The sequence below is a fragment of the Schistocerca americana genome, chromosome 3 (genome assembly GCF_021461395.2).
Source record: "Schistocerca americana isolate TAMUIC-IGC-003095 chromosome 3, iqSchAmer2.1, whole genome shotgun sequence".
In the NCBI taxonomy this organism is placed as follows: Eukaryota; Metazoa; Arthropoda; class Insecta; order Orthoptera; family Acrididae; genus Schistocerca; species Schistocerca americana.
In genome coordinates, this window is record NC_060121.1 from 691,565,589 (window position 1) to 691,586,703 (window position 21,115).

Genomic DNA, 21,115 nt, shown 5'->3' on the forward strand with positions numbered 1-21,115 from the left:
ATTAGCCATAGCAGCAGTGCTAAAATTTTTGGCGTTTAAATTAACCTTTTTTGAAAAAGAAGTAAGTTTTATTCGTAAAATTTGAATGCGCTTGAAACTGTGGTAATGGTAATTAAAAACTTAACAACCCATTCACAGTACACAAAAAACAGAAAGTAGCTCGAAAAACAGAGTTCTTAAGACTCAGTTTACACTTTTAGCACTGATATTCGTAATGCCCAGATAGCAGTATGATCCGCAATTACAACACGATTTTCGAGCAGAGTATAGAAAAATTAGAAACAATAGGATAATACAGGCAAATTTTTTGTACACTACTGGCCATTAAAATTGCTACACCAAGAAGAAATGCAGATGATAAACGAGTATTCATTGGACAAATATGTTATACCAGAACTGACATGTGATTACATTTTCAGGCAATTTGGGTGCATAGTTCCTGAGAAATCAGTACCCAGAACAACCACCTTTAACCGTAATAACGGCCCTGATCAACACCGACTCAGAGGAAGGCCTCGGCGCTTTTTAGTGACGTCACGTCAGCTAGGCACGACGAACGCCAGGTCTTGTTGCAGGCATACTCATAATGGTGATGTCTCCCTCTCTGACACAGGAAAGTGTGAAACTATTTGCGGTAGTTGACCAACACACATTGTTCTGAGAGATTTCTGCAATCAATTAATTGTGCAATTCATTACACTTCTTAACAAATAGTATACTCCTGAACTTAAATTTCCGCCTGTTTTAAGGATTCACATACAAAAACAACTTCATGGTCCAGCAGCAACAGAATTCGTGCTTCTTTACCTTATTTGTAAATCTGGGGAAGTTACGTTTGTACTGGGTTCCTTTTGCAAGAAACTATGAACATATTGGTGCTTTTCTTTAGGTATCTGGGTTGACTATGGGCTGAGGAGCACTGAATGTCAATGAAATATCTTGCGATTGTACACGTTGGGGGAGGGGGTGGGGGACAGAAGAAGAGACAAAAGAGAGATACTTGTTTTATCAAATAAAATTTTTTTATCTTATAAAGCTTCTCCTTTCAGTTGCAGGAGGAGAATATTTATCTTTTCTAATGTGCATGTTAAAAAAGTTTAAGCCCAGCAGTGTTTTCGACGTATGAAGCTATTTGTTTCCTGTTTAGAATTCCTTACGTTGAAAACAACTGTAATCTAATGACTGGCAACAGTTGGACATTTACACATGGCAATTAGTTCACATTTCCAGTGACGATGTCAAACGAAAATAAATAAATAAATAAAAGAAACGAGTTCATTGTAAGGGGGTTGGGGTAAGTTTCGATAAGAAAATGGATCAAGTAAATATAGTTACTTGAATGTAAAATTTCCGAAGCTTGTAATGGGGCAAAGCATCTTCTCATATTGATCTACGTTTGTTTCGACAGGATTCAGTAATACAGAACTATGATCTTCATTTGTAGCTTTACGATAGTAAGAAAATCTTTCATATAAATAAAACTGGAGAATCCAAAACAACACCAAACATATTGTCCAAAAATAAGAGATTTATTATGATAAGCACGCCCAGGCGTTTCTGCCTGCAACAGACCTGGCGTTCGCCGTGCCTAGCTGACGTGACGTTACCGACAAGCGCCGAGGCCTTCCTTTAAGTCGGTGTTGCCCTGATACGCCTGGGCATTGAGTCAAACAGAGCTTGGATGGCGTGTACAGGTACAGCTGCCCATGCAGCTTCAACATGATACCAAAGTTCATCAAGAGTAGTGACTGGCGTATTGTGACGACTCAGTTGCTCGGCCACCATTGACCAGACGTTATCAATTAGTGAGAGATCTGGAGAATGTGCTGGCCAAGGCAGCAGTCGATCATTTTTTGTATCCAGAAGGGGCCGTACAGGACCTGCAACATGCGGTCGTGCATTATCCTGCTGAAATGTAGGGTTTCGCAGGGATCGAATGGAGGGTAGAGCACGTGTCGTAACACATCTGAAATTTGACGTCCACTGTTCAAAGTGCCGTCAATGCGAACAATAGGTGACCGAGGTTTGTTACCCATGGCACCCCATGCCATCACGCAGGGTGATACGACAGTATGGCGATGACGAATACACGCTTCCAATGTGCGTTCACCGCGATGTCGCCAAACACAGTGCGACCATCATGATGCTGTAAACAGAACCTGGATTCGTCCGAAAAAATGACGTTTTGCCATTCGTCCACCCAGGTTCGTCGTTGAGTACACCATCGCAGGCGCTCCTGTCTGTGATGCAGCGTCAAGGGTAATCACAGCCATGGTCTCCGAGCTGATAGTCCATGCTGCTGCAAACGTTGTCGAACTGTTCGTGCAGATGGTTGTTGTCTTGCAAACGTCCTCATCTGTTGACTCAGGAATCGAGACGTAGCTGCACGATCCGTTACAGCCACGCGGATAAGATGCCTGTCATCTCGACTGCTAGTGATACGAGGCCGTTGGGATCCAGCACGGCGTTCCGTATTACCCTCCTGAACCAACCGATTCCATATTCTGCTAACAGTCATTGGATCTCGGCCAACGCGAGCGGCAATGTCGCGATACGATAAACCGCAATCGCGATAGGCTACAATCCGACCTATATCAAAGTCGAAAACGTGATGGTACGCATTTCTCCTCCTTACACGAGGCATCACAACAACGTTCCACCAGGCAACGCCGGTCAACTGCTGTTTGTGTATGAGAAATCGGTTGGAAACTTTCCTCATGTCAGCACGTTGTAGGTGTCGCCACCGGCGCCAACCTTGTGTGAAAGCTCTGAAAAGCTAATCATTTGCATATCACAGCATCTTCTTCCTGTCGGTTAAATTTTGCGTCTGTAGCACGTCATCTTCGTGGTGTAGCAATTTTAATGGCCAGTAGTGTAGTATTCATCCACACTACTTTTCGAGAAAAGCAGCGAACAGTGGAAGGACTAAATTTTCTTTTATTAACCTATTTAACTTAAGATTTTGATTTTGAGTCTTGAAACTGTGAGAATCAAAATTTTTCAATCTTTGCTTGATTTCTACGTTTATTACAGGAAATAATAGAAATACAAAACCAAAAATCGGTTATTTCAGAAACGAATTTTAGCGGTTTTAATTGTCAGGTTAAAACTGAAGTGAAAAAAAAACGTATAAACGAAAACCGGTTCTTTCAGCGATAACCGCCATCCCAGCAAAAGACGCTCTGCGTCTGAACCGTGCGACGTTGGTCTGCGTCATATTGACTGAGACAGCTATGCTGTTGACCTTGCCAACCCACTCGATGTAGCGCCTTCGAGGTGTATATGTAAATAAGCTCCGAAGAACAGTTCGTGAGTCACACCTCAATTGCGGATGCTGCGGTGGGCGTACAAGCTCGGCGCCTGAGACAATAGGGCTGCGCGGGACCGCACGGCGGCCAGCGGAACAACAGACACCGTGCCAGATGGTGACAAAAGCTCGCTTTTCACCGCCCCGATAATGACGTGCGGCGCGACAATAGCGGGCGATAATGGAGCTCAGCGAGAAACCTGCGGTGTGCCACCAGCCGCTAATGAGCCAAATAGCAACGGCACCAGCCGCAATACAGTAACGCGTAAGGCAAGTTTTCTTGCTCCCTCTTGACGCGGGAAAGACTGAAGTGATAAAGTCTCCGCGAACAATGGAAACCTAGGTAATTTTAAACACAGCTAGACAAGTTAGCAAAAATCAGAAAAGGCGTCAGACAAGGATGTACTCTTTCTCCTCTTATATTCGGCGCTTACATCCAGGAAGTTCGTAAAACTGCCGAGATCAGGATCAAAATTAATGGGTAGAAGACGGACGTGCAACGTTTACAAAGATGATTTTGCTATGGTCACGATGATGAAAGGAGCTCTAGAGAATGTTCTCCGCATAATAGATATTAATTTTCTACAGTCAACATGGTATTAGAATAAACAAGCGAAAGATACAGTAATGGTACGCAGTGCTTAAGACCAGTATGAACCTTTAAGAATAAGAAATGGAAGAGAGGAGCTAGAAGTGGTGGAGGAATTTACCTATTTGGAAAGCAGGATCACAAGAGATGGTAAAGCGAGAAGGCAATTGTAAGTAGTATCCAGCAGGCTAAAATTTCATTTAATTTTATTAAGAACTTACCAGTAAGAACATAAGTCTGGAAATACGGAAACGGGTCATGAAACCATTTGTTTGGAGTTTGGCGCTACACGGGTGTGAAACTGGGTCAATAGGTAAAAAAGAGAGAAGACAACTAGACACCTTGGAGATTTGGTGCTACACAAGCATGATGAAGACCACTTAAATAACACAGAGTTACACAATCAATAGGTGCTGAGAGTACAGGAAATCAGATGTCTGTGAATACACATCCGAATAAGAAGAGACTAACACGTAAGACTCAATCTGAGACATAATAACATTACTGGATCTATAGCAGAAGTGGCTATTAGGGGAAAGAAGCGCCGGAGACGACCGAGGATGTCATACAGGCAGTTGACTGTAAGTGATGTGGGATGCAGAGGAAGGCAGGCAGGAGAGGGAAATGGCGTACTGTTGCAAACCAACGCCAGGGTTGAACACTAAAGAAAGAGAGAGAGAGAGACAAGTTAACAGCCTAAACACGGGTATTATTCTCTAAATAAAGACGCAAATGGAACTTGCTACATACCGGCCCCGGGACATTTCCTACAAAACGCTTAACTGAATTACTGTATTACTATCTTTAGAAGTTCCCTTTTGTAGGAAAGCGAATATAAGAAACTTGAGTGAATGAAGGGAAGATCATTCACGAATACATTGGACCAAAGCGCCTGAGGCCAAGGATTACAGAGTTTACAGTTTTTGTTTAAGAGCTATTCCTTCAGATACGACCGTTTTAGAATTCAAAAACAAGCCTTCTTTGTATCCCAGTGACAAAGTAATTCATCAGTTTAGCTGCTAATTAGTCTCCATGTGTCAGAGGAAATTAATACATGTGCATGAATATTTCGCTCTTAACACATCGACAGTTGACCGATTCTTTTGACAAAATAATAATCGAAGACGGAGGAAACTACTTACACCATTTACTTGATTAAAAATACCTTCAGTGGCACAAGTAATCCTTCCATAACGTCGAATAAAATTTTCCACAGGTGCCACAGAGCACCCCAAGCACTAATAAAGAGGACAACAAGACAGAACGTTTTAATATTTACCATTTACATATTGTACTCCATTGTGAGGATAAGTGCTGAAGAAAGCCAGTTAGAAGAGAAACCTGTGAGCTCTCGTACACATCTTGCTGTTAATGGTAGCTTGTGTGCGTTAAGGGAAGCAGTACAATGTGCCTCTCCTAAGAATCGTCCGGGTCATTTTCCCTGGTGTTTCAACAGATATCTGTAATTAAATTTTTTCATTGTGTAGCTGGAATCATCCCAAAGAAATAGTGCTCCTTTCATGAGCAACCCAGTGTAGTCAGAAAGCGTCGGTTTGTTTGGTATTAAAACAATAAAACAAATAAAGCGGAATTCTATGTATCGTTCAGTAGCGGCCCCAGATTGGTCTAGTGCTATAATTGTGCTATCGATGCGTATTAACAAGGACAGTAAAACTCCAGTAGTGACGGCATTGTCTTGACCCATGCTGACTGCTACCGCCAAGCATACAGCGCTACTGAGTCGCTACCGGATTACTAGCTGTTCTTCATGTTTTACTGTGCTGGTAATACATATCGATAAAACAAGTATCGCAGTAGACCAATGTGGGGCCGCTCTATCGAATGGGCACGTAAAGCTCCGGTTTATAAATAATTTTGTTTCTAACGAGAAACATGCTCCGCAGACACTGCGCGTCGCATGAAATAAGTGATAAGCACTATTTGTTTGGGCAGACTCCAACTACACAATGCAGAAAAGAAGTTGCAAATATCTGTCGAAACACTAGACAAAATGCGCCGATATAGTTATTAGAGGGTGTATACGACCCGGGACAACCGGGAGATCCGCGAAAAGCCCGGGAATTTTTTCATCCGGGAGGAAACCGGGAAAACCCAGGGAACTTTTTAGAATTCCGGGAATTTTTCATTGTTTTAGTTTCCAGTGAAAATTTTGTTATTTTGACTGGTAAGAACCAATACTCTAACAAAGGATATTACTGTATCCCACTTTTGCAGAATAATACTGCAGCAAGAAAACATGAACAAGAGAAAGAAAAACGAAAATAAAACTTACGTCGCAAAGAAAATGCGCCATATACAACAACAATACACAGTGCTCATACAAGCGTCTGCCAACAGCAAAGTGTGTCAGAGGCTTTATAAAGACTATGCAATGCTTCCTAATAACAAATTGCATCCGATGAGCGTGACGCGACAGCTATTTACGTTAGATTCGTTTGAGCAGTTGCGGGCGGGCTCTTGTGCATGCGCAGTTGAGTCGCGTGGCTACAGAACTGCGACTGGGCGTCACTCTAGTATTGCCCCGGTTCGGAAATATCGTAGATCCGGGGCTGATGCACAGAGCAGTCTGAGATGTAGTGGGGAGGTGGGTAGTCTCCACGTGACGTGTGTTTACGTTTACTGATTTTGCTGTTTCCTTTTCATTTATAGCCCTCACATTAAATGGAAACAAAACGTATTTCTGTGGCCGGGAGCTATCAAATGAATTAAAATACGTTCGCATAGTTACGGAAGGCTAAAATATGTTATTAGTTTCAGGTTTTATTTCCACCTTTCTGACAGTCAAGTATTAATCGCCCCGCAGCAAAATGAAATTATTTCTGTCGGTTTGCTAAAGAGATTTGGCTTTTATTAATCTTTTGCGCTGAGGTAGTCAATTTATTTGAAATTATTGTTTAATTTCACACTGTTGGCTAGTTTCAACTGTTTGCTGCATTTCAAGTGCACGTTTTCTATCTTCTAGCCCGTATGGCATTATGCCATAATAAAGAACCAAACAAGAGATAATACAGTAGTGGTACTCAAGAAAACTTACATCCAAGTCTGGACATGCGAATGTGCACTTTAAGCCGAATTATGCATTTTAGTATGGTTCATAAAATTCCGATGCACTTGAAGTATCATCTGATGTCTTGTTTCTTTTATGGCATAATGCAAGATCTTTTAATATTTTACACGTGAGAACATAAGGGCTTCCTGCGTCATCGTAGCTGCGCATGCGCAGTGACGCCTTTTACCTGGTGCTCTCTGGAAACTGCTCAAACGAACCAGTTTCTAACAGGTCACGGGAAAATATTGCGAATGGTAGTTTGAAAAGCGTTACTTTGAAAGTAAATTTCCTTTTACGCAAGATGGACTGTGTGCTAGAATGTACGATGAATTTCTTAAATCACACAGCGTTTGACTCTCATTTAAAAATCCACTCTTTGAGGATGACCATCTAGAAGAATTTCGAGCCCAGAAGATCAGCCATTTATGTCGTTATTAAAAAATTTACTGGCGCAATTGTGTGATGTATCTTAAAGTGTAACACGCGCAAAAAAAGATCAACATTATATGTGGAAGCTTAGATTCTCTTGCGGCTTATTAATCCTAGAGACCAATATTATATGTGAAAGCTTTGTTTTTCTTGTGGCAACACTATGTATATTAACTTAAAATATTAACGTTTCTACTTAAGAGCGATATTGCTACTGGCTGACTATATCACGTGTCCTATGCTGTCTTCAGCTGGCGAGATCAAGTGACATGAGCTATGATTGGCTCGCAAAAGCGTGTCGCAATCTCGATTTCAATGCTTCGGAAAGTATCATGCTGTGTTTGGTGGAATTCGAATTTATACCTTCGTAACACGAAAATATGCTGCGCACATGCTGCTGCACATCAAAGATCTTTCCAAAACAAAACGTGTTTTTTCCCCCTAAGTTTCGTTTTCTAAAGTGCCGGGAAATTCTATGTCGGTGTATAAAACCATAAACATCCAAAGGATTGATAAGTTTTACAGTGCCGAGGAAAAGTATACTGTCACTTAACACGGAAAAAGTGTATTTTCACCCGGAAGAAAGTGTATTTTCAACCAGGATAATCCGGGAATTTATTTTCCTTGTCCATGTATACACCCTGTTAGTATTGTCGATTTCTGTTAAACACCTCATTAATATATCCGTTTATATTCAATAAAATCATAGGAGCGAAGCCACCTGTAAAGCATTTGGACTATTTTGTAACAAGAGCGAAAAGATCAAAGGTGTTGTTCTCTACGTAAGTGTTTCATGTTTATGCAACATTTTGCCTTTTCATCTCTAATAAATAATATGTAATACATGTTTCCTTGTCCCTTAACCTGCTGGTAACTATTGCTGCGAAACTTTTTTATATATTTTCAGCAAGTCTTGCTTGTATTTGGCCTGTCATTGCAGAATAGCTCTGTGACATTCTGTCACTCAACATACTTTCCGTCTCTAGACAAGTACACAACTGCATATTGCAATGACTGTGGTTTTCGTACGTCAAGTGTAATCATAATGCTTTTATCTAAAAAAAATGAGGAAAAACTGACAAGGGATACGACGCTTCTGTGAAATAACCTTGTATGAATAACAGGACTCAAGATCCCATCTGGCAGATAAGTCGTTGTTAATAGCTTTATAATGCCTCCGTTAAATGTAGCACAAAGCGCAGTAAAATACCAGGACACCGAAGAACTGTAAGATGCAGAAAATCTGCCTTTGAACTTGATATAAGTGAAGAAGGAAGGCGATGTGTCAGAAAAAGGCGATGTAGTAATGCACTCACCGTTTCACCAAACACTCAATCGCATGAGCACAAACAAATCGGCAGGCACGTTAAGCACCGTAGATACTAATATTTGTGGGGAATGTAGGAATAGGAAAGTTATGTGCACTGGTGACAGAAATCTGTCGACTTGCTGACTTGTCATCGGGTTTCCGGAAAAGCACTAGCACCAAATTACCGAAAGAGATACGTGCTGATAAATGAGAAATTCATAGCCCTTGCAAACTGTTAATCACAATAATACAAAAAAGAATAGGAAGATCGCTTTTGTTTCCTCAAGAAGCGGAAAGATATCAGAGAAGCAGCCCTCACATTCTGCATACAGTTACTGACGTAAATTGAAGGAAAATCAGAACGCCCTTTTTATAGTTGTCGACCTAACGACAGCGTTCGATAAATATGGGATTAATAAAGATGTTCACAATTCTTAGATCAGCGAGACTACATAACAGAACCAAATAAATCATCTACATCAACAGCCTCCAAGAAAGAGTAATGCAAGTGAAAGTTCATGAAAGAGAAGGTCGTGTTAAGACGCGGGTCAGACAATATGACAGTTGATGATAATTATTTAATTTCGTTCATCATATTTGATGTTTTAAGAAAGCCTGCAACTGTGTCATACATGATTTAAATAATGAAAAACTGGAGCAGTTACTTATTTTTTCATGCTTAGCACAATGCGTTTCGAGAATTCATTCTCATTTGCAAGAACATTTCTTTACGTGAACATTTTTGGTGATGTTTGAATGTGTGGTTTTCTGCCTCTCTTTCATTGGAAAGGCTATATTGGAATCAGAAAATCAGACAAGATGAATCTTTGAGTGTTTTTATATACTGATGTTAGAACCGGTGTCTTTGTTTGTCTATTTACAGGTATTGTGCCTCCTCCATTATACACAATGTCACACAGATGTAAATCATCACTTACACCGTTTGTTTTAGTATCTCAACATGCTACAAAGATATTATAGCACTATGGTTTCACAAAGAGGTTGTATACAGTCAGAGATGTTACAGTGATTTTAGATTACATTATACATATAAAGTTGTCAGTTATACAAGCATTTTTACAATGACTGAATTATTGATTACATTTTTTTAGTGTGAACGAACGTACACATTTATGAAAATTACTACAGTTGTCATGTATAGGAGAAACATTTGAAAACCTTTTATACATAATTACATTTCTTCATATTTTAAAAAAGTAATATATAATTCAGGAATCAATTGTGGTAAAAATACATTTTATAATTGACAATCCAAAAACGCTGTAACACCTCTGACTATCTACAAACTCTTTGTGAAACAATATTGTATTCATATCTCTATAGTATGTTTTGTTAACTAAAGCAGTGTAAGTAATGGTTTGCAGCTATGTGACATTCTGTGTAATGAATACCTGTAAGTAGACAAATAAAAAACCATTTCTAGGGTTAGCATATAAAAACACTACAAAATTCACTTCTTTCCGGTTATCCAGTTGCAGTATAAACCCAAAACGACATCTATAACGCAAGAGAGGCAGAAAAATCACACACGCTAACATCACCCAAAATATGCACTTCAAAATGAGAATAAATTCTGGAAACGTGTTGCGCTATGCGTGAAAAAATAAGCAACTGGTGCAGCTCTTCGTTATTTAAATCGTTATCTAAAACTACGTTTCGTTTGTCACTTGATGAAGCGATGCAGGAGTGAAAGACAATTTCGGAGGACAAATAAAAGTGCGAGGGAAGTGGATACCAAATCTAGTACCTGTTTAAAGGGGAAGGCAGCATTCTTAACGCAGAAAGTAAATGGTGGATAAACAAAACAAAAACGAATGTGATGAAACAGTAGTAGAACGCAGAATTACTTAACATCAAAATTATGAAAGACCCCATATTAATAGCTCTCTAGCAAATAAAATTATACGGTATGTCTCACGCGAAGACGATATGCTAGATGGGCGCAATCGATTGCCGTTTTCTCCACTAAAAGACATCACATATTAGTACAGAAATGAGAAGAAGTCGCTGACAGTGTCTAGACCACAATATGTAATGGAAGTGAGCTGTGAACCATCGGAAATACCGAAGGATGAAACTAGAGTTGTTTGAAATGTAATGATATCGAACAATGCTTAAAGTTATATCGAGAAATAAACTACGAGGTGAATCAGTACTAAAAAATGTAAAGAAAGGAATATAGGAAAACCCCTTATTATAATATAAAGAAAGGAATATAGGAAAACCCCTTATTAATACACTCCTGGAAATTGAAATAAGAACACCGTGAATTCATTGTCCCAGGAAGGGGAAACTTTATTGACACATTCCTGGGGTCAGATACATCACATGATCACACTGACAGAACCACAGGCACATAGACACAGGCAACAGAGCATGCACAATGTCGGCACTAGTACAGTGTATATCCACCTTTCGCAGCAATGCGGGCTGCTATTCTCCCATGGAGACGATCGTAGAGATGCTGGATGTAGTCCTGTGGAACGGCTTGCCATGCCATTTCCACCTGGCGCCTCAGTTGGACCAGCGTTCGTGCTGGACGTGCAGACCGCGTGAGACGACGCTTCATCCAGTCCCAAACATGCTCAATGGGGGACAGATCCGGAGATCTTGCTGGCCAGGGTAGTTGACTTACACCTTCTAGAGCACGTTGGGTGGCACTGGATACATGCGGACGTGCATTGTCCTGTTGGAACAGCAAGTTCCCTTGCCGGTCTAGGAATGGTAGAACGATGGGTTCGATGACGGTTTGGATGTACCGTGCACTATTCAGTGTCCCCTCGACGATCACCAGTGGTGTACGGCCAGTGTAGGAGATCGCTCCCCACACCATGATGCCGGGTGTTGGCCCTGTGTGCCTCGGTCGTATGCAGTCCTGATTGTGGCGCTCACCTGCACGGCGCCAAACACGCATACGACCATCATTGGCACCAAGGCAGAAGCGACTCTCATCGCTGAAGACGACACGTCTCCATTCGTCCCTCCATTCACGCCTGTCGCGACACCACTGGAGGCGGGCTGCACGATGTTGGGGCGTGAGCGGAAGACGGCCTAACGGTGTGCGGGACCGTAGCCCAGCTTCATGGAGACGGTTGCGAATGGTCCTCGCCGATACCCCGGGAGCAACAGTGTCCCTAATTTGCTGGGAAGTGGCGGTGCGGTCCCCTACGGCACTGCGTAGGATCCTACGGTCTTGGCGTGCATCCGTGCGTCGCTGCGGTCCGGTCCCAGGTCGACGGGCACGTGCACCTTCCGCCGACCACTGGCGACAACATCGATGTACTGTGGAGACCTCACGCCCCACGTGTTGAGCAATTCGGCGGTACGTCCACCCGGCCTCCCGCATGCCCACTATACGCCCTCGCTCAAAGTCCGCCAACTGCACATACGGTTCACGTCCACGCTGTCGCGGCATGCTACCAGTGTTAAAGACTGCGATGGAGCTCCGTATGCCACGGCAAACTGGCTGACACTGACGGCGGCGGTGCACAAATGCTGCGCAGCTAGCGCCATTCGACGGCCAACACCGCGGTTCCTGGTGTGTCCGCTGTGCCGTGCGTGTGATCATTGCTTGTACAGCCCTCTGGCAGTGTCCGGAGCAAGTATGGTGGGTCTGACACACCGGTGTCAATGTGTTCTTTTTTCCATTTCCAGGAGTGTAGAAGTGGCAGGTTTATCGAACATCTGCCAAGGCATGTATGTTGTTAACGAAGCAAATGTGACACATGTAAGCATTATCCGATGTTAAAGCATGAAAAGAGTTCCGTCCTATAATGCTGCTGGAATCCGTCGCAGGTTCTAAGTTACACTCTCTATCAGGAGGGTGGTAATATAGCCCGTCTTTTGAATAAGCGCTGCTCCACCGTAAGCCAGTCTGTATAATATTCCCTGCTTTCAAATAACTAGTCAGGAACAACCTAGACAGTGAACTATTTTAAATTTGGGGGAGAGAATAAATTGGGCCAAATTTGCTCACAATAGATGTTACCTTCCTAAATATTTTATCAGACAACCAGTAACATATTATCTATAACGGAAAATCGAACAAAGATTTGTGAGCTCTGAAACGATCAAGAGCTTAGAGCAATGTCGATCATCAGGTCGTTTGGATTAATGCAGGACATCATAATTTTCTTCGAGTATGTGAGCCACGACTATATTTTCTGGATACAGTTATTCTAAACACTGCTTAAAGCTACACTTCGATGTTTTAAAAGTTGATGAAAGGGATTACAGTGGTGAACGTCAACGTAAACACAGCAGCAGATAAGCAGACTGATGATTTCGATTTAATTGGCAGTGTTCTGTGACATCACTTGACATAGTCGTACATGCGTTATTGGAATTGGGCAGAAGCTCTGATACCAAGCAGACGGGATAAACGATCGTACTAAGAGAGTATGACGAATGCTGACCAAGGTACGAAATGAACGAGCAAGCAACACAAAAGTTTAACGCTTGAAACACATGTGTAAAACAATCATATGAAGCGTTTCACGCATTCGGAACGTATCAAGATAAAGAAATTTGATAACTGTGAGTTTCGTATTGGAGTACTTGTTGACTGCAGCATGTTGAAACAAAATATTTTTAGGGGGTATGCCGCAGTGGTTTTTGATACAAAAACAATTCCTAATATGAATAGATAATATAATTTAAAAAACACCAATTTACAAGTTAATTAAAGCAATTTTCCAATGATGGGCACACATTAATCCAGGATATCTCACATTCACTCTTACAAGGCAATGCGTAAATATACAAGTATACAACGAGTTTCGCTATGGAACGTTTAAGGTCAAAGTAAGGTAATCCATTCTGGATTACCTTATTCACGTATTTAACACCGTGACAACGTATTCCGTAAAGTGTTGCCATAAGTACCTATAGCGGTTAATCTTATTAAATATCTGTTTATATGCGTTAGACTCTCATATTTGAAACCGGCCCGGATAACAGTGCTCGATAAAGCGCCGCTTCCGGGACCGGGAGGTGCAACGCCCCAGATCAAATCCGCCCGACAGAGTAACGGCGATGGTCGATGCGTCGGCCTACCTAGATGTGGCTTTTAGGCAGCGTCCCACAACCCATTAGATGAATACCGCCCTCGTACCCCCTTCCTGCCACAGTTACACGATTCAAAAACAGTTAAAAAACTTCCGCTCGCTTTCACATGAATATCACCTACGCGGACAGTTGGGGTGCACGTATTCCGTCCTGGCGTGTACTGGGGTGACGATAAGAAGGGCATCCGGCCGCCCCTTAAACTAACCATGCCAAATCCGTAAATAACCATGCCGACTCGGCGACAATGCCGGACAAAGGCAGAAAAAAAATAACTGTATTCTACGTATTTAAACTTTCCTTTATCGAGGGGACCAGGGGAACCCAGTTGCTTGATAAAATGGAAGAATAAATTTATCTCAGATTGCAATTAAATGATCCTCGACTTTTTCTTATTGTAAGATGATCGATTTCGATAGTACCAGCGTCATCTTCAGATGTACCTGATACATACGCAGGGTGTCCCAGAAATGTTGCGACAAAACTCGAGGGGTTGTAGAGGGGTTACTGAGGAACACATCGAGGACAGGAACGCATGACGGAAACGTCACCCAACGACGCTACAGAGAGTAAAAATTACACGCGCAGGTGCCTGCGACTTGCCACCCCTTCGGCAACAAACGTGTTTTTGGTCCCTGACGAACTGCAGACGGACCGTATTACAGTGTAGTCTGTTATTTAGTGATCCCGACTGATTGCTGCGATCGCCAATGGAGAAGGTGGAATTAGCTGCTGTGCAGACGCCCCTTGTCATCTATGAATGCGATGTTCTGTTGCCTTGGTGGATAGCGGTTTTGGACATGTGTTTCCATCTGAGGTTTAGTTTTCTCCCGTGGACCGAAAAAGACTAGAAATTTTAGGGGGTTCCACAAAAAAAAAAAAGACTGTGGGTGAAACCCATGTCCAAACCGTCGTCAACCGAGAAAACAGAGCACTGTATTCATCGGACACAAGTCCTCTGTATGCAACAGGTAGCTCCATCTTCTTCACTGACAAACGCAAAAATCAGTGGTATGACTGGATTTTTTTTATTTTTTTTTATTTTGAGTCATCAGTCTTCTGACTGTTCTGATGCAGCCCACCGCGAATTCCTCTACTGTGACAGCTTTTTTATCACAGATTAGCAACTGTAAACTACATCCTCAATTATTTGATGGATATATTCCAGTCCCTATCTTCCTCTACAGATTTTGCCCTCTGCAACTCCCTCAAGAACTGTGGAAGTTATTCCCTGATGTTTGAACAGATGTTCTATCATCCTGTCCCTTCGTCCTGTCAGTGTTTTCCACATGTTCCTTTTCTCGCCGATTCTACAAAGACCCTCCTCATTCCTTCCCTTATCAGTCCTCCAAATTTTCTGTAGTATCACATCTCAAAGGCTTCAATTCGCTTCTGTTCCGGTTTTCTCACAGTCCATGTCTTACTACCGCTGTGCTCCAAACGTACATATCAGAATTTTCTTCCTCAAATTTAGATCTATATTTGATACTAGCAGACTTTCCCTTGACCAGGAATGCCCTTTTTGCCAGTGTTAGTCTGCTTTTTATGTCCTTGCTACGCCCATCATACACTCCTGGAAATTGAAATAAGAACACCGTGAACTCATTGTCCCAGGAAGGGGAAACTTTATTGACACATTCCTGGGGTCAGATACATCACATGATCACACTGACAGAACCACAGGCACATAGACACAGGCAACAGAGCATGCACAATGTCGGCACTAGTACAGTGTATATCCACCTTTCGCAGCAATCCAGGCTGCTATTCTCCCATGGAGACGATCGTAGAGATGCTGGATGTAGTCCTGTGAAACGGCTTGCCATGCCATTTCCACCTGGCGCCTCAGTTAGACCAGCGTTCGTGCTGGACGTGCAGACTGCGTGAGACGACGCTTCATCCAGTCCCAAACATGCTCAATGGGGGACAGATCCGCAGATTTTGCTGGCCAGGGTAGTTGACTTACACCTTCTAGAGCACGTTGGGTGGCACGGGATACATGCGGACGTGCATTGTCCTGTTGGAACAGCAAGTTCCCTTGCCGGTCTAGGAATGGTAGAACGATGGGTTCGATGACGGTTTGGATGTACCGTGCACTATTCAGTGTCCCCTCGACGATCACCAGTGGTGTACGGCCAGTGTAGGAGATCGCTCCCCACACCATGATGCCGGGTGTTGGCCCTGTGTGCCTCGGTCGTATGCAGTCCTGATTGTGGCGCTCACCTGCACGGCGCCAAACACGCATACGACCATCATTGGCACCAAGGCAGAAGCGACTCTCATCGCTGAAGACGACACGTCTCCATTCGTCCCTCCATTCACGCCTGTCGCGACACCACTGAAGGCGGGCTGCACGATGTTGGGGCGTGAGCGGAAGACGGCCTAACGGTGTGCGGGACCGTAGCCCAGCTTCATGGAGACGGTTGCGAATGGTCCTCGCCGATACCCCAGGAGCAACAGTGTCCCTAATTTGCTGGGAAGTGGCGGTGCGGTCCCCTACGGCACTACGTAGGATCCTACGGTCTTGGCGTGCATCCGTGCGTCGCTGCGGTCCGGTCCCAGGTCGACGGGCACGTGCACCTTCCGCCTACCACTGGCGACAACATCGATGTACTGTGGAGACCTCACGCCCCACGTGTTGAGCAATTCGGCGGTACGTCCACCCGGCCTCCCGCATGCCCACTATACGCCCTCGCTCAAAGTCCTTCAACTGCGCATATGGTTCACGTCCACGCTGTCGCGGCATGCTACCAGTGTTAAAGACTGCGATGGAGCTCCGTATGCCACGGCAAACTGGCTGACACTGACGGCGGCGGTGCACAAATGCTGCGCAGCTAGCGCCATTCGACGGCCAACACCGCGGTTCCTGGTGTGTCCGCTGTGCCGTGCGTGTGATCATTGCTTGTACAGCCCTCTCGCAGTGTCCGGAGCAAGTATGGTGGGTCTGACACACCGGTGTCAATGTGTTCTTTTTTCCATTTCCAGGAGTGTAGGTAATTTTGATGCCAAGGTATCAGAATTCCTTAACTTCATGGTCCCCAATTCAGATGTTAAGTTTCTCGCTGTTCTCATTTCTGTCACTTGTCATTACATTCGTCTTTCTTCGATTTATTCTCAGTCCATATTCTCTATCCATTAGACTGTTCAGTCCATTCGACACATCCCGTAATTCTTCTTCACTTCCACTGAGGATAGCAATGTCATCAGGGAATATTATCACTGATATCCTTTTAGCTTTTTCTATATCAACAAATCCAATGAACGGGTCTTTATTTTTCTTTAGTCTTGCTACCATTATGGTACCTTTGCCTTTGCTGAAGCCAAACTGATCGTCATCTAACCGATGTCCAATTTTCTTTTTCGTTCTTCTCTATATTATTGTCGTCAGTAACTTGAATGCATGAGCTATCAAGCTGACTGTGCGACAGTCTCACACTTGTTGGCTTATGCAATCTTCGGAATCGTGTGGATGATGTTTTTTTTCCGAAAGTACGTCACCAGTCTCATACTTTCTATCTCATACTTTCTACATACCAGCGTGAATAGTCGTTTCGTTACAACTTCCGCCAAAGATTTTAGATATTTCGATGGAATGTTATCTATTCCTTCTGTCGTATTTGATCTTAAGTCTTCCAAAGCTCTTTTAAATTTCGATTCTAGTAGTGGATCCCCTGCCTCTTCCCTGTCCACTCCTACTTTTCTTATGGCACTTTCGTAGAGGGCTTTCTTGTGCTCTTTCCACCCATCCACTTCCTCCTCTGTTCGTAACAATGGAATTCCTATTGCACTTTTAATGTTACCGCCCTTGCTTTTAATTTCACCGAAGGCTGCTTTGACCTATCTATATGCTGAGTCCTTATTCAGACGTTTCAACTACAGTTCCTCAGCGTGCAAAATCACCCTTGCTGCCGAAGGGATGGCCCAGTGGCAGGTGCCAGCGCCTATAACATCTACGCTTTGTAGCATCGTTCGATGGCGTTTCCGAACGCGGGTTCCAATTCTCGATTTGTTCCACAAGACCCCTCAATGATCCCTCTAAGTATGTCGTAAAATTTCTGAGACACTTTGTATGCATCAGGCACAGGAGTCTGAAGATGAGGCTAGTAATCCAGAAAACGATGATTCACACAGTAAAAAATTGAAGATAATTTATTTGCAGTTTGAGGTAAACTCAGTATTACTCTGAAATGTATTCTTTTGCCACATTGCAACAACTTGCAGTGTCTTGGAATAATTTTCACAATTAATATAACAATTTAAAAGTTTTCCGCATGTCTGTTCATAAGACAGTAATGGCTTGAAATGCGACGGGCATTCAGTAAGTGCTCCATCACTTCTTTTTCTCGGCCAGTTTGGTTGAAAACTGCAGGTGGCAGTCATTGAGTTTATTTTGATGGAAAATCAGACCATCACAGACATTCAAAGGCACTTTCAGAATGTCTACGGGAACCTGGCGGTGAACAAAAACACGGTGATTCGTCGGGCGAAGCGTCTTTCATCATCACAAGGTCAAGCGTTCCGGTAGGCCGCACACAGCTGTGACTCCTGCAGTGTTGGAACGTAAGGACACCCTCATTTGAGGTGATCGACGGATCATAATCAATTACCTCGCTGCTCAGCTGGACATCTCTGTTGGTAGTGCCCACAAAACTTCATTGGACTATTCTTTCTCATCCACCCTTCAGCACGGATCTCCCACTTTCTGACCCAAAGAAAGATGCACTCCGCGGGAACGAGTACGTGGATGGTGGGGAGGTTATTGATGCAGTAAGACGTTGGCCCCAAAGTCGACCAGTAGAGTTGTACCACGAAGGTATACAAGCTTTCCGAGTAAGTCAAATGAGTGGGGAATAATACGATTTATAGGAACCCTGAGTAAAACCAACCTGCTTTCAGAAACAAAAGTGTTGCATTACTTATTGAGCGCCCCTCGTATTAATGAGATTGCCTCTGTTAGTAGTTCAAATTGATATTTGTATGTGAAAGTCTCGAGAAATGCGATAATAGCAAAATTTCCAGTACCTGCTTCTAGGCAATTTGCAGTGGCCCCAGAGTACGTGGGTGTATATTGTATGTTTAGCTGTACAACGATGTTCAAAACGCGGTGACAATAACCCACGAGAAACAAACATTGTGACCAGTATGCCGACTGTGAGAAAGGAGACTGGTAACTCACCGCGTGGGCGCCGCGGCGAGGTGCGAGGTGAGAGTTGCGAGCTGCGGAGCTGGTGGCGGCGTGGCGGCGGTCCTCCGGAGCGTTGGCGCTGCGCCGCAGTAGTGGCTGCTGAGCCGCGCTGGAAGCGGCGGCTGCGGCACACCCCACCTCGCCGCCTCGCTACCTGCAGCTTCTTTCGCAATTGCTTACGTAAACCCGACACCCGGCTGCCCAACCAGGTGCGCGGTCATTGGTGTCGGACACGTCTCCCAAACATTCCACATGTCTGAGATCTATCCAGGCATTAGACTCATTACCGGACTGACTTTCTTTGCGACAACTGTCACTAAACGGTGGGTGAAAAACCTAATATTCCTCTATGGAACAGCTCAAGAAAATTGTAACGCTCGCAAGAGATTGCTATATCTGTATAGCGACAAACACTTTCTCGCAGTTTCCACGCGACACAGATTTGCGCGATTCAGATTACAAGCATAGAAACTAACGCAGTGCTGTGATAATTTACTGAACCACAACAGCAGTTACACCTTGCGTGTTCTGTATAGCGTGAACGCCTTTGTTTTACGTACCTTCTGATGTTCATTACTACAGATTGCGGATGATGCTGTGGTCTATCGAGAGGTTGTAAGAACGGAAAATTGTACTGAAATGCAGGAGGATGAATCTCAAAGTAGACAAGTGTAATGTGCTACGAACACATAGAAAGAAAGATCCCTTATCATTTAGCTACAATATAGCAGGTCACCAACTGGAAGCAGTTAATTCCGTAATTTATCTGGGAGTAGGCATTAAGAGTGATCTAAAATGGAATGACCATATAAAATTAATCGTCGATAAAAAAGCTGCCAGACTGAGATTCATTGGAAGAATCCTAAGGAAATGCAGCCCGAAAACAAAGGAAGTAGGTTACAGTGCGCTTGTTCTCCCACTGCTTGAATACTGCTCACCAGTGTGGGATCCGTACCAGATAGGGTTGATAGAGGAGATACAGAACATCCAACAGAGAGCAGCACACTTCGTTACAGGATCATTTAGTAATCGTGAAAGCGTTACAGATGATAGATAAACTCTAGTGGAAGACTCTGCAGGAGAGACGCTCAGTAGCTCGGTACGGGCTTTTGTAGAAGTTTCGAGGACATACCTTCACCGAGGAGTCAAGCAGTATATTGCTCTCTCCTACGTATATCTCGCGAAGAGACCATGAGCATAAAAACAGAGATTAGAGCCCACACAGAGGCATACCGACAATCTTTCTTTCCACGAACAATACAAGACTGGAATAGAAGAGAGAACCGATAGAGGTACTCAAGGTACCCTCCACCACACACCGTCAGGTGGCTTGCGGAGTATGGTTGTAGATGTAGATGTAGATCTGAAATAGGTAAGTTGTGAACTTTAGAAAATACTGTAAGAAATAGGTAGTTTGGAAAAACACTCTAAGAAATAAATGAAAGACGACGCGCCGGGAAGGAATGATGCGAATGGGACAGAAATCGGTAGATTTGATGTGCATGTTGTACTGCGACACCCTTTCGATACCACTAACGCCATCTTTGTACAACATTTCCCTTTAGATACCACTAACTCGTAGGAGATACACTGTATGAACAGGCTCTAACAAAACTGCAAGGTGAAAAGCAACGTCGGTCAATGTAGCTCACTCTTGTAACACTACATTAAGTTGTCCTAACAAGACCTTGGCTACACTCAGAGACTTAATCTGTGTGAAGTCTGTACTAACACAACGACGTCACGTAAGATTTGTTATCCAGCGTCTCACGCTATAAATCACACTACAGCTCGGTACGACGTCACTATGTACTAAAGGATGGACACACCAACACTTTTCGTGGCCTAATGGGGTCAGTGATAGCTGTCTAGATATCAATTACAACAACGCATCTATCAGAGTTTTCTAGGTTCGACAGATAAACTACCACCAAAGCAGGTATCAATCACCAGAAAAATACTAAATGCGAGAGTCTGCAGGCAGTACGAATGATGTATTTACTTTATCAGTAATAGGAACCTAGAGTGTAGCTTACTCTGCAAACTCTGACAACACAACTAACAATTCCCGAACAACGTAGTTGCCAGAAACGATAGCTTCATTAATGATGAATAAGTCACATAGATCCGTTGCCTCTTGT

General features: G+C 43.4%; 1 protein-coding gene across 3 annotated transcripts in view; it reads right to left on the minus strand.

Annotated features, from left to right (window-relative positions):
* Positions 1 to 19,058, minus strand: part of LOC124605597 (proton-coupled amino acid transporter-like protein CG1139) — a 211,792-nt gene extending 192,734 nt beyond the window's left edge. For 2 of the 3 annotated variants that reach the window (XM_047137389.1, XM_047137385.1), the window contains exon 1: positions 18,966 to 19,058. The gene's annotated coding sequence lies outside the window, so the exon portion shown is untranslated. The remainder of the gene's footprint in view (positions 1 to 18,965) is intronic. The other variant, XM_047137388.1, reaches the window with a different exon arrangement.
* Between the last annotated feature and the right edge of the window lie 2,057 nt (positions 19,059 to 21,115).